Here is a 15,302-nt window from a genome sequence, read left to right on the forward strand (position 1 = left end):
TGTAGCCCTTTTTGTGAACGCCTGCAATAAGGAACTACTGTGGTGCATGTACCTGTGTCCTCAGGAGCTCTGAGCCTCCGCTATTTGGGAGCCTGGGGTCATACCTTTATTAATCGCGGTGCAGCGCCTCCACTTGCCCAGGATCCCCATGATAGAGATTATACCCTGAGCAAGAACATCACAACAGCATTTTGCAACACCAACCTTTTATATATCATGCATAAAGAACAAATGATCTGCAGAATAAACATATAACATTACACACACACACCGTGGCTCGGCCACACCTTATTAGGGATAATGTCCTGTACATAGGTGGCTCTGCCACTCTCCTTAGGAGTATGTCTTATAACCAGTATAGGTATGGTACCATAGGATTTGCACAGTTGGCCCGATTAGTTAGTGGGAGGCGGGATCAGCGCCTGGTGACCGGTGTAGGTGCACTTATAAACAATGATACCTTCCGGTCACTGCGATGACCATCACACTCCACGCAGGGTCCTAGCGTTGCTCCAGCCTTTCGCCGTCACTCCTTGCTGCAGCGCCGTCTGTATCCAATCCAAGATGGCGGCCGCAGCTCCGCAGCCAAGTCACACTAATGGGAAATGTCCCTACCAACTAAGGCCGTCCTTACAAAACAGCACCCTACGGTGACAGGGGAATACTCCTCGGGCCGGGGGATACCTTTCACCTAAGCGGACGGGTCACTGACCCTCCGCTCGTGCGCACGAGGTTCCGCCAACCTCCTCCTTCACCTCCCTCTCTGCTCTGACCCACCGCCCACACGCATCCGGTTCCTCTATACAGAGTCTCGCACCCGATTGGTTCTCAGCCTCAGCTGACTCTCTCGCAGTTCGGAGTTCAAAGTTCAAACCCCCAAAGTCTCCACAAATTGGTTACCCTTCGCGCGCTTCTCTCGCGCATGCGCAGCCCAACTTGTACACAGTGACCTTGCTGACAGAATGACTAATATGGCGCTGCCTTTGTGATTGACAGCGCGGAACCTTTAGATATATATATGCACATCCTTACACATAAAAGAATGTATCCAACATATAGTCCAAGCAGTACTCAGTACGATCAGAGAATCACCCCTCAATCTTGAAAGTATTCTGCTTGTTGCCAATGACTCTGTCAGGCCACTGCTTTTTCAAGCCGCCTGTGCTACCTCAGACACGGTCCGCTCTTTTCCTATTGTAAAAGCAGAACACGGAAATGCTCCTCCCGTCTCCCAACCATGGAGTGAAGACGTTCCGGAAGGAGCAGTTAGGTACATCAAATTCACGCCCCAACAAAGCTCCACCCTCTTACAGCAACTCCCCGATCCGGAAGACAAGCCCATGCCCTTTTATAGAATGTTACGTCAGATTCAGCAGAACTACTCCGCAACATGGGCTGATTTAAAATCTCTCACCATGTTAAAAGCGGGAGACTCATTTTGGCCCCTTGTTGAGAAATCCCTCAATGATGCTAGGATAGTTGACACCACAGACTATAAATCTGGAGAAGACTTCCTAGAACAAATACAACTATGGGCCCAGGATAGACTCACAGAGCAGACTGAATCACTAAAGGATGTCACCCAAGAAGCTACTGAATCAGTCGAGAAATATCATACTAGACTACTCCAAATGTTTAGAGATATGGGGTTCTCCACCAGCAATAAATTACAAGCCAATCTGCTAGCAGCAGCATTTATGGATGGACTTACTCCCAAGCTACGGGCTGCGGTCCAAGAAGGGTGTCCCTGGATGACCTCATTAGGGTACACAGAAGCCCTCACAATAGTCAAAGCTTTCCAGAAGAAACAATCTTCCGTGAAGAAGACGATGGTAGCTACCCCAGAAGAAAAGGAGGATGATCGAATTGGTGTTTTGTATAGCGCCTCACCTCAAGTACCAATGCAGCCACCGCGCCAATTGTACCCACCAGCCCCTCAGTACCAGGAGTACCAGGATAATTGTACAACAACACCTCAGTACCAGGGAAACCAGGGATATCAGGATGGTCATGCAACAAATCAACAAAGGCCTAGAGGACCATGCTACCACTGTGGCCGTATCGGACATATCAAGAGGGACTGTAGAGATCGTGTGAGAGGAATCCCACCCGTACAACCATTACAGGCCCAGCAGCCACCTTCTTGGCGTAGTCAGCCACCTTCCAACTGGCCACAGTCCCAACAGCCGTTACAGCCCCAGCAAGCACAGATCCAACAAAGACTGCCGTCTCCAAGACCATATCCTCATGATACTTACCCTCCTCCGCAAGATCCACCCCCGCAATGAAGCCAGGCCCAACCCGTCTCCACCATGGCTGCCATATCCAAACACACCTACCCTAATGGTTCAGCTGTCACTCTACAAGTTGCTGGTGAACCAGTCTCCTTTATGGTGGACACGGGAGCGGCCAGATCCGTCATATCAGCCAAAGATCTACCCAGAGGAATAGACCTCTCCCCTGACTTTATGACTTGTATTGGAATCACAGGACAATCAGTCGAAACTCCTCTCACTGTACCAGTCCATGTAGGACCTTTCCCAGAAGTTATGTCCCGATTTTTAGTCTCTGGATCCTGTCCTGTTAATTTATTGGGAGCAGATTTACTATCCCATATGAGAGCCACCCTGCAATATGACGACTCAGGATTACGGGTACAATTGCATGATCCCAACTGCCCAGAAGAACAAGAAGCATCATGTTGTCTCCACGCTCTCCCAATACTTCTCCAGCAGATATTAACCATGAACCCTCCATCTCCTGTCCCACAGTGGGTGAAAGACAAGGTATCTACCAGTGTGTGGTCCCAAGGCCCGGATGATATTGGTCGTCTGCCAGTCCCTCCTGTAAGGGTGGAACTTAAGCCTAACGTCATACCTCCAAGAGTACCACAATACCCACTGAAGTCTATAACAGAACAGAGTCTTCAACAGCAAATTGCGATGCTTGAAGAAAAAGGAGCCCTGATAAAATGTTCTTCACCTTGTAACACGCCTCTGTTTCCAGTCCAAAAGAAAACAGCAAAAGGAGAACCAGCGAAGTTCAGACTGGTTCAAGATCTCAGGGCAATTAATGCCGCCACCATTCTGGAAACTCCAGTTGTGCCTAACCCACATACTCTTCTTAGCCAAATCCCGCCTAACTGTGAGGCCTATACGGTCCTGGATTTGGCAAATGCCTTTTTCTCCGTGCCTCTTCACCCAGACTCTCAGTATCTTTTCGCCTTCACCTTCAGAGGAACTCAGCATACCTGGACTGTCATGCCACAAGGTACCCAGAATAGCCCTAACCAGTTCACACAGGCCATGAAGTTCTGCCTTGAACCCTGGGTACAAGCCCATCCGGAAATCACGTTACTTCAATATGTGGATGATCTTCTTATATGTGCCCCTTCTGTTCCAGTGTGTGAACAGGCCTCAGTGTCCCTACTGGTCCATCTCGCATCCATCAACTCAAAGGTCTCGGAAGCCAAAGTACAGTGGTGTAGCCCGAAAGTTGTTTTTCTTGGTCACTGTGTATCTAAAGGCGAAAAACATCTCACTCCCGACCGTATCGAGACAGTCGCTGGATTAAAAATGCCCACAACTGTGCGCGGTCTACAACAGGTCTTGGGACTCATCACCTTTTGCCGCCAATGGATTCCTAATGCATCACAATATATGCAACCTCTGTATGAAGCTGTGAAAAATACAGAGCTACTCCATGACGCAGCCCACAGAACAGAATTACAAGAGTCCTTTCAAACGCTAAAAGACCTAGTTACGCGCGCCCCTGCATTGGGCATCCCAGACTACGACCAGTTTTTCACTCTTTTCGTGGATGAATATGATGGGTTCGCCGCCGGTGTCCTCGCACAACCACACGGTAACCGAATGAGACCTCTGGCTTACTACTCTGCTAAATTGGACTCAGTATCACAAGGGCACCCATCCTGCTTCAGAGCAGTACAAGCAACATTCGAAATTTTCAACAAGGCAGCGGACATTGTTCTGGGTCACCCTCTTGTTATCCAAGCACCGCATGACATCCATGCTATCCTGAACCTGTCTAGGCCGAAATACCTAACCATGCAACGTTTACTGAGGCTACAGTCTGCACTGCTAATACCGGACAATGTCACTCTGAAGAAATGTACAGTACTCAACCCTGCAACTTTGATTCCGGTGGAAGGGGGTATCCATGAGTCTGAAGACCATGACTGTATAATAGAACTACAGCGGCAAGGTACCCCATCCCGGGCTCAACAGACGCCTTTCGAAAACCCTGATCTATCCTTCTTTACTGATGGTTCCAGATTTGCTGATGAACATGGACGTTTCCATACCGGATACGCCGTCACCACAGTCGACCAAGTGATCCAAGCCGAAGCTCTCCCCAGCCATATATCGGCACAAGAAGCGGAGGTAATTGCTGTCGAAAGAGCCTGTAACCTCGCAGAAGGTCAAAAGGTCAACATTTACACAGACAGTGCCTATGCTTTTGGAGTCACTCATGATTTTGAAACCATTTGGGCTAATCGTGGATTCATCACAGCAAATGGAACGCCGGTCAAGCACGCAGATGCCATAAGAAGACTATTGGACTCTCTACAGCTACCCAAGGAAGTGGCAGTAGTAAAAATCAAAGCACATGGAAAGGTGAATACACCTGAGACACAGGGAAATTTCCTTGCGGACCAAGCAGCCAAGCAAGCTGCCCTTCAAGAAGATAAGACTCGAAAAAATCCACCGTCATCAGCGTTGCAGGAAGCAACAGTTGTTGCACCAGTAATTACAAGAAGTGCCAAAAAAAATCCTCCCATGGACGATATAGATCCTTACCAAGAACAGATGAAGAAGGAACAAGGAACAGTACCCAAAGAAGAAAAAGAGAGCTGGGAAAAGACAGGGGCAGCACAAGAAAAACAAACTGGACTATGGAAAATTAAAGACCAGATTTGTGTGCCCCGACACATGTACCATGCAATCGCCACCTGGGCACATGGACCTACTCACAGAGGACATAACCAAGCATTAGCAGTAATAAACAAGTTGTACTTTGCACCTGGTATAAGAAGGATTTTGGTGGAACTGAATAAAGTTTGTGTCATCTGTCAAACCTGCAATCCAGGAAAAACTGAACCTACACCTCCAAAACATCTTGTGAAGCCAGACTTTCCCTTTCAGAGAATACAAATTGATCATATCCAGATGCCGAAGTCAGGACGATATGAGTATGCACTTGTGGTAGTGGATATGTTCTCAGGATGGCCCGAAGTCTACCCAGTACCCAATATGACAGCGAAAATCACTGCTAAGAAGCTAATCACTGAACTTTGTTGCAGATTTGGATTCCCTGAAGTAATAGAGAGCGACCAAGGACCAGCCTTCACCGCCAATATCTTCAAGGAAATATTGGAGGCCCTGGGCTTGAAACAAGCCCTCCATACCCCATATCACCCCCAAAGTAGCGGGAAGGTTGAACGGATGAATCAGACCCTTAAAACAGCTCTACTAAAAATGACCCAAGAGAGTCAACTCCCCTGGCCCGACCTTCTACCTATAGTTTTGTTCCATGTTAGGACCACCCCACAGGTTAGATCTGGGTTGTCTCCCTTCGAAGTATTATTTGGAAGTGCAGTCAGAATTAGGGATAATAAAGGGAATATAAATCTCACTGAAATGCATGATAGGCAGGTATATTATGTTATCAAATTAAGTGAAGAGTTATCTAACCTCCATTCTGCAGTGTCACTTTCTCTTCCAGATTCCAGCACGGATGACACAACCCATGAAATAAAGCCAGGTGATTGGGTGTATGTAAAGAAGCACGTGAGAAAACACGCACTGGATCCCAGATACACAGGCCCTCATCTGGTAACTCTAGTCACACCCACCTCAGTCAAGATTCAAGGAAAAACTACCTGGATCCACGCATCTCATTGCAAGAGAACAGCGACACCTCTTTCGGAGAAAAAATGATTCTGTATATCCTTTGTTTGTTAGGTTTGGGGGAGGCACAAGAGATTGCTATCACCCAACATGAAGGGGCAGTCACGTTTTGGTATAATTCATCCAATACTCATGTAGCTACCTTCTCCTTCGATTACTGTAATGTTGTCAGCTGTCCCTCAACCGATTGGCAGTGTAATATGTACCGAGACACTTCGAACTCTAGAGCCATATATATATGTGTTACAGACAGTTATTGGGGACAGGAATGTGATTACTGGGGAGCAGTAGGATGGAACACGGGAACAGATTGGGGATACCAACCACAGCTATTAATAAACTGAAAGATTTGTCTGATGAACTTAAAAGAAATTTTGGTATAACAGACCCATGGGACAAGTATTTCTCGTGGCTGTCTGGCTGGCGACAATGGTTGACACAACTGGCAATATTTCTCCTGATTATACTTTTGGTTCTGGCAGTAGTGGTCCTCTGTGTTATCCCGTGCTGTAAGGGTCTCTGTAAGAAGGCTGGGTCTGAGGTTATACCCACAATGGTAATGTACAACAAAGACAATATTGATCTGGAAGATATACCACTGCAGAAATCACCCAAGATGTTCAATTACAGTACAACCAAACTCGAATAAGGGGTGACCACTCTAGAATCCCAGACCCTAGTGTGTTTGTTTGAGGTCAGGGAACCCTTTTGTGTATACTGTAGGTCTTCGAGTTTAGCGAGCCAGAAGTTGTCGGGGATGGGACAAGCCCATGAACAGCCGACCAACACCCTCAGGTAGGGACTCTAGCACAAGAAACAGAAATTAGGGACAGACCCCTTCCTATACAAAATGTCCTTTTAGTGTCTAGGGGGGAATGTGAAGGTAATAAAGTATTATAAGAAACTATTCGTCCATTTTGTATGCATTCCGCCATATTGAATCTGCTTTAACTGCAAGGCTTGGAAATAACGCAGTATGTTTTTATATAAGCTAATAAGTCTCTCTCTCTCTCTCTCTGAGGTGAATCGAAACTCAACCAGGAGCCTTTTTTGCTAACTCTCGGTTTCCTGTGAATTCAGCTGGTCTACAGAGAATCGAAACTGGAACTTATGGTTTACAGAGAATCGAAACTGAAACTTATGGTTTACAGAGAATCGAAACTGAAACTTATTGTCTGCTATATATATTCTGTAATACATATACTCGGCACGTCAGTCTGAACTACGGAGCCTGAGGGAACTGATACATGTCTCTGTGTCATTTATTGGGATCCGGGGTGCACCCAGGCTTGTGTTATACTAATTTGGCAATCCACATCTGAGCAGAGACCCTGACATGAGAAGGGAACCTCAACAGCTGTATTAAAGATAGGTATCAGTTTTCAGACCACAGACGGCGAAATCGCAAACTCAATTGAATAAGTGGTCTGCAGTTTAGCTGAAGTACCTTCTTGCTACAATCTTTCCGGCTGTCTCGTTATCCCCTTAAGCTGAATTGGTGGCGCGTGTCTGTGGTTACCGATCAAAGCCAGGACGGATACATTGTATGCCGGCTTGTAACCCAGACCAATTATAGGTCAAGCCGCAGTCCACATCACAGAGCCCATTCAATTAAGTGGATAACTTGTGCTAGCAAAGAGCTAGAACTCTAATTTTTGGAGTGCAGTTAGTCACACATGTACCATGAACATACATATGAATTTTATATTTGTTACATATGCAGAACATACATTTATAAATATACTGTATTTCAATGGTGTTTTAAATGTGAACAGAGGATGAGACACGCACTCAATATCAATGGTAATAGAGGTGGGGTACTTAGCTGCCGGTGCGCTGGTCCTGGGGAGCTCCTGTAGTCCCAAATGTTCCAGTACAAAGAAGAAGAAGCAGGCACACGGTCTTACTCAAAAGGAGGTTTAATATTATTAAACCTCCTTTTGAGTAAGACCGTGTGCCTGCTTCTTCTTCTTTGTTTTAAATGTGAAGGCAGGAACTCTTTCCTGCCAGTCCGGCAATGAATCCATTAACATGCCCATATGTTATGGATGAATGAGCTGAGGGATTTTTCATCTCTGGACTTCAAAGGGCACCCTGCTACGGTGGTGCCCCAGTGACTAGGGAAGTCCGGAGTTGAAAAGCCTCACAGACCCTAGATGTTAGGGTGGCCGGGATATTTAGTAAAAAATAGTAAAGTGGCGCTAGTTCTATTAACGAAGTGCAATAATTATTTTAAGTCCCGTAGCTGGTGTCCCAGGAGGTTATTCAAACTCCTCCTTATGTGAGTATTGTAGAAAATTAAGTTGTCCTCCAGCACGTGGTCTTATTGCTCTTTTCTTCCTTATATATATAGAAAAACAACAACAAAAAAACACCACAAACAAGTGGTATAATAGGCGTCGACAATCAATATTCTTATCTATAGAGAAGTAGAGAACTTGACACTTGCCTGTGTGTTTGTTCCCGTGGTGTATACTCCTCTATGTTCTTTCTGCTGTTACCTTAAAAAGTGGAGAGAGGCATAGCATAATACTGTTGATTGGAAATTTTTTAAAAGATAGGATAAAATGCACTTACAAACGACCAACCACATGAATTGTGGTGGTTTCTGTTGCTGCAAATGTCCTTTAAAAGTCGCTCATAGACTTGATGGCATCAGTCTGGACATCACCCTCTATTGAAGAGTAGGTGAATGTATAAGGCTGACAGAGAGAAATATGTGTAAGTTTTATTATATTCACAAGGGAATTTGTGCACCCACATTTTGCCTCTTAGTAAGGTAACTATGATACTGGCTTCAGCCAGATTTTAATTGCACTACTCACATAAGTTTATGTTTATTTAATCCCTTCAGGGTTTTCACACATTTTTTCACTAGTCCATGGGATAACTATTACATATATTTAGTGTAGGTTCCTGCATACGGGTATGCCTTGTCATTGCATGCAGGCTTATAACCTTGGCCAAAGGGTTTAACAAAATAACCCTTTTTCATGAGATTATTATTTTATCTTAGCCTAATTGGTAGGAGCGCAGGAATCGTTCTTTTTGTTTTTCTATATGTAAGGCCTATCTTTTTACCAGCAGCAAACTTCTATAGGGAGGAGCGTGGTATTATGTACAGTTTCTCACCGATTCAGAGATATCACACATCCCTATACCCCATTTACCTTTCTGGTCTGTGCTGAAGCAGGGAATCCTTGTGGTAAGTCACGCAAACATTTTCAAGGGGAGCAATGTGTCTCAATGTATCCAAGAATCAACTTGATTCCCGTGTACTTTTTTGGGTATCCAGCTAATCTGGAACCCCGCTAACTAGACACATTCTGACAAGACTCTCCGTTACCCCTTCCCCCCCCCCTTGAAACTCATAGCCTAGCAATCTCTGCTTGCTGGCACACCTGGAAAGGTAAAACACAGAAAATTCTTTATTGTCGCATAATTACATACATTGCAGATATAATAAACAGGTTCAAGAACTGACACTCTAAAACCCCAAATATGGATCAGAGGTAACCAGACGGGCTTAATACCTTTATTGAAAGCCTGGTTATGCCCTCACCATCACACTAAGTCCCGATTTTTGCGCTCAAGTTCTCAAAATCGAACGTAGCGCACTCAGTTGGGATTTTATGCCGATTTGCATTCCAGAGGATTTGGAGTAACTCACGGTCAAGAGGGTCCAAATTCTCAGAAGGAAACGTACCGGTGACGTGTGGAATTTCATGACGATTTGAGTTCCAGGGGATTCCGGGCTAAGTCCCGTCAGGGTAAAACTCATCTACTGAGTTCCCTGCAAATAGGAAAGTTTCGTTTTCAACCCCAATCCCAAAGTAAGTGTGTCTTTTTGTCAGTATTTTGTATATCATTGTGTGTAAGCGAATTTGTGCAAATAAACTTTAATTTATTTCATTACCTTTTTTTGCTCAATGAATAATCCTTGTAAAAGGTTTAAATAACCTGGTCTTCCATGACAATGTACCACTGTGCCAATCAATTGGTAGAGAGTTGGGGTACTTGTGCCGGGGTGGGTGGTTAGGCCTCCCGGGTGGGTAGCGGGTGAAGGTGGGTTAACAACTTAATTACTGTAGTGGTTATTTACCGCTAAGGTGATTAAGTGGTTAGAGGCCATTAGATTGTATTATTTTTGTTCTCTTGCTGCCAATGGAGAACATTGACCTGGAGTATGGTTATGAGAATGCCCTTCATCATGGCAGGGGTAAGTAGAAGTTTTATTTACTTTATTTATATGTAGCCATGCCACCTTTGGTTACTAACCTGCCCTTCTCCTCACAGTAAGCCCTACTAGAATCAGGCTGCCAGTAGTCAACATGGTGTTTTCCACCTTCTTGGTGCTGCACTTGAGTGACAGTGGGAGGCAGTGTCATCAGGCCTGAGCATGTCCAATCATGGGATGGACCTGTTTCCCTCCTCCTGGCTTTACTTAATGGAGGTGCCACCCAAAATTTAATAGTGCCAGTTCCCCTTGAGAGAGGCAGGGATCACACAGGATTGCCGGGAGCTTGGCCTACCCTGTTACTCTTCCCTTTAGAGAGAGTGAGTGAAAACCTATACCTCTGGTCCTGCAAGAGGGTCAGGGAAGAGCCAGGACATCTGCAGGGGCCCTGACCTGTAGTGGTAGTCCAGGGACCATCCTCAAGTTGACCATCCCAGAGACTGCAGTGGGCCGAGATCTGCTTTGTTCCTGTACTGTCAGACCAAGAGAATAAACTGTTCCTATTGTTATACTTCCACCTAGTGTGTGATCTTACTGGGGGGAGAGGTGATAGGTCTACTGTAGGAGATCATCGTCACCTACCAGGAGCTTACAGCAGATGGAGGTGCCTAACGGCTAGAGAACAAATGTGGGTAATGTACCCCAGAAACCTGATCCTGTGTCCCCACTACCGCCGGCGGACGCTCAGCCCTCCTTTTACCAGCAGGTATCATGCACCACATGATCAGTAATGGCAGAATCTCCCATAGGGTGGGGGAAGCACTGTTACATATGCTGGCTGGCTAATATTTGATTTAGAATGGACAGATGAGCTATTATCCATATGTGGATAATAGTAATTTTGACCAATACTGTACTGTATGTGTTGGGGGAGGGGGGTTGTTGGGAGTAGAGGAGGTGGTAGTAGGGTTGTTGTGTTTTTGAATGTTTATTGTGGGTAGCAAGGATGGGCAAAGTTGGCATTTGGCCCTTGGTGGGTGTTTATACCTACCGGGTGGGTTGTGGGAAGGGTTAACCCTGTCAGTACCTTAGCGGTATTAACCGCTAAGGTATGAAGGAGTTAACCACCTGTAATACCCCTGCAAGGCGTAAACATCCACCAAGGGCCAAATACCAACTTCCCCCACTCCCAATACCCACAATAAACATGGTACAGATAGTTAACCCCTTCATTGCCGTAGCGGTTAGTCGCTAGTTAATGAAGTTGCCTGTAAACGCATTTTTCCTGCATCTGATTCATGCAAGGGCCTCCAGTGCTGGTATTAATGTGTATCAGCTCCGGAGACACCCGGCATCAATCTGATGGAGGAAAATGCATTTTTTTCTAAGTCCCTGTGACGGTGAGGGGTAACCAGGCTTTATAATAAAGGTTAAGCCCACTTGGTTACCCCTGAACTGTGTTTTGGTTGTCCTAGAGTGTCTGCTCTTGGACCTGTGTATTGTGCATGCATTACTATACCATGTAATAAAATATGCAACAATTGCAATTTTTTATGTTTAACCCTTTCAAGGAGTGCTAGCAAGTGGAGACAATGAGACTGTGAGTTTCAGGGTAGGTTTGACGGGGGAACTTCTTTCACATTGCATCTTTGTAGTGGGGTTCCAATGTTACTGGAGACCCCAAAAATTTACCTGGGATTCAGGTTAGATTCCTGGCTACAGTACATTGAAGCGCAGTGCTCCGGTCAAAACTCTACCATGAAAGCGTTGTTGTGGCTCACCGCTAGTCTGCCTGCTTCAGCACAGACTAGAGGGTAAAATGGGGCACCGGGGGGGTAAGGTGTCCCTAGTCCTGTACCGTTGTCCTCAGTGTAATGAAGGGATGTTCAGTGTTTGCCCAGACCCCCTAAACCTAGTAAAACGGTTTGGTGGTTACTCTAGCCAGAGATAAGGCTGTGAGAGTTTTAAAAGTACAGTTAAAATGTTTAAAAGTCTAGTTTGCTGTGTGTAAGGGATAAATGCTAGTGTAAAGGGGACAGTTTAGTTTAACACTCTATCTCATACATCAAAGGACTGTAACACATTTTAGCAGAGGAATGTATAAAAGTATATTTTATTAAACAGCAGTGTCTTAAAATATGTTTTACTTTATACATTAAATTAGACAGGGTCATTCATCCTAGGGACAGAGGGGGACTCCTGGCCACCTGGGCTTTGGTGCCAGTGAGTCTAATCCCAGGTCAATAGATCAAAGTGACACTAGCTGCCAGGGGTGTGAAAGCTATTCAGGAGAGATGGCAAGACAAGTACCCACATCCTGGACTGTTAGATGTGCTGCCTTGCCAGTTGTCACCTTTCTAGACTTGGAGGCACTGAGCTACGGGGGGGCTTGAATAGTAAGTGAGCAAGATGGCTCTTTGCATGCATGCTCTCTCACTGTTCTGAAGATATAGGTGCCCGCTTTCACAAACCGGGCAAAGTGTGTGAGTGGCTAGAGATGAAGTTCCCACACCGTAGGTTGGCGGACAAGCTGTGGGACTGCCTGTTCCAATGGATATAAGACAGCTAGTCGCCGCCATCCCAGAGGGAAGAGCGCAGTGTGTGCCCGTGTATTCCCATGTGTTCCTGTGTCCCATCTGAGATCCGAAAGTCCAAGTTGCCATAAGGGCAAGATCAAGTCGGACCGGATCCAAAGACGCCTGGTGGAGCTTGCCAGGAAAAGGCTGCAGGACTTTAAACAAAATATTTTCTAAGTCCCCACTTCAGCACTGGACAGTGCCGAGGACTGCACTGAAATATTTTGTGAAATATAAGTCCTAATTTCTGCACCATGTCTGAGCGGAAAGTACGGCAGCAGCCATGAACTCATGCCGATTTGAGTTCCAGGGATTTTCGGGCTAAGTCCCGGTCAACCAATGGATGGTTTAAAAGACTTTATTTCAATCAGGAAAGTCAGTGTTTCAACCCCAAACCCCCAGTAAGTGTATTTTCTTCTGCCTATTGTAATCCAATGTGTGTTTGCCTGTTTCTATGGAATAAATCACACTTTATTTTACTTATTGGCTTTGCTCAGTGATATGATCCTGGTATAAATGTGTAAGTACCTGTTCTCCCATGACAGTCCCTCTCTCGCCTCCGGTGACGGTGAAGGGGTACCCAGGCTCACAAATAAAGGTTCAGCCCACTTGGGATCCCTGCTCCATGTGTTGAGGTCCTAGAGTGTCAGCTCTTGGACCTAGATGCCGGAAATGCATTGCTGTGACTGTGTGAAAATTATGCGACATTAAAGATGTTTCGGTATTTTGCCTTTCTCAGGGTGCTAGAACCAGGAGATTTCTAGGCTGTAAGTTTCAGAGTGGGTTTGCCGGAGAAAGTATTTACAGAATGTGACTATCTATCGGGGTTCAAAGTTATGGGATACCCAAAAGATGTATCCGGGAATCAAGTGGGATTCTCGGATATATCAAAGCACATTGCTCCGGGCAAACTCCTACCCTGAAAACGTTCTTGCAACTCACCGCCAGGATTCCTGCTGCAGCATAATCCAGACAAGGTAAAAGGGGCATGAAGGGGTTAATGCATACCTGCAACATACAGGGGATCCCTAGTATAAGGAGGGGTGCCCAGGTACCCTGAACTTAGTATAGGGGTTCAGGGGATGCTCCACCTATATGATAAAGCTGTGTGTTTCTTGTGTGTAAAGTCTTTAAAATTCATTTCTAGAGTGTGGCAAGGATAAAGCTAGTGAGTGTAGCCAGTATATCCCCTTACTCCATCCATGACACCAGAACAGAATTTACACATTTTTATCACACAAGGTACAGGACACAGTATATTGTATTAAAGAGTTATGTCTAATAGGTATAGTACTGATAACCTGTCAATGAACTACCAAGCTTGGTGCCTAGGGTCTGTGTGGAGTCCGGACTTGAAAGCCTCAGGGATGCCAAAGTGTTAGAACAGACGGGGTACTGCAGTTATACTTGAGTACCTCCATCCTGGGCTAACACAGGGCTATACGGCCACCATTTGCCCAAACCCAGACTGTGGAGCCTGGACAGTGGGTGGGCTCAGTATGCTAAAAGGCAGAGGTGCCAGGTTGGCGCATGCCCCTTGGCAGACTGGGAAAAGGGTGCCCACCCAGCTTTACAATACTGGCAAATCGGTGATTGGCTGGCAGGAGAATTCCCATGCTCTGATAAGCTGTAGAGTTTTTGAATGGGACACTGAAACCCATAAGAAACCTTGCAGCCAATCAAGAGCACAGATTCCAAGCGCCAAACTATCAGCGGCAAATTCAGAGATGCTCTGTGCTGAGTAGACGCGAGCTGGCTTCAAAGATTTTGACTCCGAAAATGTTCTACACTACCGACACACTTTATTGAAGTGTGGTCGGTACCGCAAGCCGGGAAATCTCCCGGCTTGCTAGTGGCCGCCCCTCGGCGTGCCGCGCGTCATAGACGCGCGGTCACGCGTCATCGGGAGCGTGCGCCCGCTGCACGCGTGTCCAGGGGCTCCCCGAGGGAGCCCTGGTGTCCCGCGATCGCGGGACAGCGGCAGGGGGTTCCGGGGGACCCGGCGGACCCGGCAGCGGTAGGGAGAGCGCCCCGATCGGAGGGCGCTCTTCCGCTGCTTCGGCGTGCGCCCGTCACACTCGGGCGCGCGCCAGGCTACTGCTGCGGCACAGAACGGGCAAATGCTCGAATAAACTGTGCCGCAGCAGTAAGTCCTGCTTTCTGAGAACATAGTGATCGCAGCTGGCATTGCGTGCCAAAATCAGAATTTTGTGAATACCTCCCGATCATTGGAAAGGGCTCCTACAGAGGTCATCTTTGAGAATTCCGTTTAAAGGACAAGTTTATTCGGTAGCCCCATTCCCTCATATTTTACCTCCTTGCTTTACTCAATCATATGATCCCAGTATAAAAAGGGGATGATAAACTTGGTCTCCATTGACACCGCCGCCTCTGAAGCTTCTCATGAGCTTCACGCCAACTTCTTCTGGCGAGAGCAATTTGTGAGGAAATCGCCATTCTAATCACTCAATAAGTCTTGATAAGCTTATCGAGGCTACTAGAATTGCACGAATTTCAAAACTGGCGATAAGGGGCTTATTGTGGCTCACTTGGCGATGTGTTTTGGACGAGCGCAAAACACTTTACTAGAAGCTAAATTTCCGGGTATTACTGATTGGA

The sequence above is a fragment of the Ascaphus truei genome, chromosome 2 (genome assembly GCF_040206685.1).
Source record: "Ascaphus truei isolate aAscTru1 chromosome 2, aAscTru1.hap1, whole genome shotgun sequence".
NCBI lineage: Eukaryota > Metazoa > Chordata > Amphibia > Anura > Ascaphidae > Ascaphus > Ascaphus truei.